General features: G+C 36.0%; 1 pseudogene; it reads right to left on the minus strand.

The window, feature by feature from the left end:
- Positions 1-3727: 3727 nt before the first annotated feature.
- Positions 3728-3906, minus strand: LOC115832926 (annotated as a pseudogene).
- Positions 3907-4121: the final 215 nt, after the last annotated feature.

The following is a 4121-nucleotide window of genomic DNA, read 5'->3' on the forward strand; positions in this document are numbered from 1 at the left end:
ATAATGAAGTTCATAGTCCATAGTTCATTATACCTGTGCTGAAGGAGACATTACCATATTTATCTGTCAAGAGCACTAACTAGGAGTGAAGGAAGGAGTTTCCCTTCCCATTTCAAGTCCCTCGGACCACAAGCTGGCTAACATTGATGGGGAAGGGACACTCGTGCACAAAAGTAGGTAAAACTAGGCTATGGGCACGGTGGCTCACGCCTGTAATCCCAGCACTTTGAGAGGCCGAGATAGGTGGATCACCTGAGGTCAGGATTTCAAGACCAGCCTGGCCAACATAGTGAAACCTCGTCTCTACTAAAAATACAAAAAATTAGCTGGCATGGTGGTGGGCATCTGTAATCCCAGCAACCTGGGAGGCTGAGGCAGGAGAATCGCTTGAACCCGGGAGGCGGAGGTTGCAGTGAGCCGAGATCGTGCCACTGCACTCCAGCCTGGGCAATAAGAGCAAAACTCTGTCTCAGGAAAAAAAAAAAAAAAAAGGTAGGTCAAACTAGGCTGAATTTTTAATAACTGAATATGACTGAAAATCTATGGGATTTTCCTGAGGTATCATTAAGAGATGAGTCAGGGGGATTTGATAAAACAGAGTTGAAGTCGCTTAGAAAAAAAGTTTTACCTTTATACCCTAAGGCAGACAAGTTGCTTGTTAAACTCGTTATGCATATTTTGCCAGGAGAAAGACTTTTAAAAAGTTTTAGAGTCCATGGCCATACCACCTGAGTGTACTCAATCACATGGAAAAATTTAGAGCCATTAAAGAGTTTAAGAACCTTAAAACCAAGAAAGAATTAATGTTACTGATGACATACAATACTTAAGAAGAAAATAATTTACGATATATGTAAATCACCTGATATTAACATTAATAACAGTGTAATGAATACATAGTGTAATAAAATTGTTATATTTTCATTAAATTTTATCATGCTAGAAATATCATTTGTGAATTGTGCTTAATAATTTATAACAAAGACAGCAGGATATCTGAAGGATGTCCCTCCTTCAGTTTGCTGCTTGACAAAAACTTATACTTGTATTTCCAGACCAGTACAAATGCCACCTCTAGGAATGTTATAAACAATATACTTCTATATCACATTGTATTATAATTATCTGTTTATGTTTTTTTCCATAACTAGATATGTGTTCTTCAAAAATAAGAAGATATCTTATTTGTTTTTGTATTCCCTACCTGGTATAATGCCTGACGTGTAGTAGTCAGTTAATAAGTGACTGAGTTATTTAATGAATAAGTCATATATAGAGTCATGCGTTGCTTAACAATGTGATCTATTCTGAGAAATTCACTGTTAGGTGATTTCATAACTGGGCAAACATCATAGACACAAACCTCCATGGTCTACCCTACCATACCCCTAGGCTGTATGGTATAGCTTAGTGCTCCCAGGCTACAAACCTGAACAGCATGTTTTGGTACTGGATATGTAGCCAATTGTAACACAATGGCAAGTATTTGTGCATCTAAATATGAAAAAGGTACAATTTTTAAAAGGAATAATAATCTTATGGGACCACTATCATATAGGCAATCTGTCACTGACCAAACATTGTTATGTGGGGCGTGGCTGTATTTCTTATCATTAGAGTTGAAATTAAGTTTTGAATAACTAGAATATTTTGGGAAAGTCATCGATGTTCATGAGCATGAGGTGCTCAATGTACTAGGTTAGTATGACCTTTTTTCATAAAGTTACAGGAGATTTACTGGCAGAGCTGATAATTGACTTTATTGCTCACCAAATTGCTGACTCTAACATAGGTATTAAAAATTATGAAAAACATCTAAATTGTCGGCTTTTTAAAGATCACTCTGTTTACTTCAGGCTGCGATGCATTTATTACTATGAAGTCAAGGAACAGTTCTAAGAGATCTTAATTTCCCAGTAACATGATAGTGAGCTGGATGGTGGAATATGACCTAAGGCTTGCAATTCTACACGAGTGTTTAGCTTCCTCAAGTAACTCATTAACTGTTTGTCTTACTAAGCAAAGTGCAGGATGATTCTGAAATAACTAAATAGACTAATAAATGTTTTTGCAACAGGGAAATCTTTCACACTTTTATGCTGTTATTAAAATAGATACTCTACTGTGTGTGAGCTGTCTTAATTCACTGAGATACTGCCTCAAATTTTTTGCTTGGTGTGTTTCTTTTTTAACTTCAAATGTGATGCAGACAGAGTTGTAAAGTCTTCATTTCAACTTTGCAAGTCTTTGTGCATTATTTCTCAAAGCAATGGAATTTTCTACTTAGCACATACTCAAATGCATGCAAGGAAATATTCTTCTAAGAGGTAAATATACTAATACAGTGATTAATTTTTTTAAAAAATTCTATTTAAAAAGCAAACTTAATATTGTTTTGTCTGTATTCTTATATGGAATGATATACCTTTTAAATTCTAAACTAGAGTGACATTGGTATTAATTTGGCTATTATCCTAGTTTGACAAGCCTCACTACAGGTATTTTCATATCTGTAGACTTGAGTAAAGTGTCTGATATAAGGCCAGGTGCAGTGGCTCACGCCTGTAATCCCAGCACTTTGGGAGACTGAGGGGGGCGCTGATCACCTGAGGTCAGGAGTTCGAGACCAGTCTGGCCAATGTCTCTACTAAAAATACAGAAAAATTAGCTGGGCGTGGTGGCATGTGCCTGTAATCCCAGGCACATGCTTGGGAGGCTGAGGCAGGAGAATTGCTTGAACCAGGGAGGTGGAAGTTGCAGTGAGCTGAGATCTCGCCACTACACTCCAGCCTAGGCAATAGAGCAAGACTCCATCTCAAAAAAATAAAAATAAAAAAAAAGTGTCTGATATAAAGATAAAATTTCTTCAAATGAAGATGAAATATTTTCAGAAGTAGTTCTAAGTGAAAACTCAGTTTAGCAACAATCTAGACATTTATGTCTGTCTTGTTCATCTTTTGTTTCCTAGCACGTAAATTAATCTACCAAAAAAGAACCTGAACTAATTGTCTTACAATTAAAGAGTACTTAATCCTGTAATTAAAGGATTTTATTTTTTTAACAACATAATGGGTTTATATGTAATATATTACTTCTCATCAGGAGGATGTTACTCAGTTAACATAAAGTGTTTTAACATTAAATCTCTTTTCCGTGTCAACGTCTTTAAATCTTTTCTGCATTTCAGTATTAGATACACTGAATACATTTTTCTAGTTTTTTTTCCCCTAGAGATAAAAAGTTCCCCTTTTTGGCTATTTGATAGCTAAATACAGTATCAGCTTGGGAGATAACAAAACAAAAATCTAATAAAAATATGGAGAAAAGACTCTGAAACGATTCAGGAGGCAGTGATTACAAGTGAACAGTGGTGATTTCCTAGAATTCTGGGCAAGAACTTCCCTCTTTCTATTTTATGAGCTTTGAAATTCTAAAAGTATGAACTATTATGAAAATTTCAGCCACCTTACTTCTTTGACCTCCTTTCTGATGAGCAAATGCAAATCATAGGCTGCATTTTTCAGTGCATTATTTGTTGTAAAGAAAACTTTTCTTTTTCCATATATATACATATATATCTGTTTGTTCTCATTTCATGGAAACAATGAAGAATGTAAAACTCCCCTCTTTACTGATTCTTGAAAACTTTCAGACACCAAAGCTCAGGTTTAGCCTCAATAGCACAAAGCTTTTCAGGCTGAGGTTTGATTCAGTAGGCCCTTCAAAGTCACATGTGTCCATATCTTTCTAGTGCAAATACCTGCAAGTAAGCACAAATGCCTGTAATGCTGAGAGCCACACCTAACAAGAGATCGATTACATCACTGGCTTCTTCTGCTTCAACAACAGGCAGCATCAAAACAGTGACATGAGAACTAAGGACAACTATATTGAAACTGAGGTCATGCTGCTGAAATCTTGAGGGCTGAAGGTTCCAAAGAAATGATATACATAGAATTTTCTGTCAGACTTGAAATTTTCCTTTTCTGGAGCTCTGGATGCTGAGACTAAGAGGTTCCATGTGAGGCTGCTTTCCAGGAAGCAGTCATTACAGGAATCAAAGCATTTTCTTTCTTTTTGATACATTACTATCTTTTCTACACACAGATGATAAGAATACA

The sequence above is a fragment of the Nomascus leucogenys genome, chromosome 23 (genome assembly GCF_006542625.1).
Source record: "Nomascus leucogenys isolate Asia chromosome 23, Asia_NLE_v1, whole genome shotgun sequence".
NCBI classification, from domain to species: Eukaryota; Metazoa; Chordata; class Mammalia; order Primates; family Hylobatidae; genus Nomascus; species Nomascus leucogenys.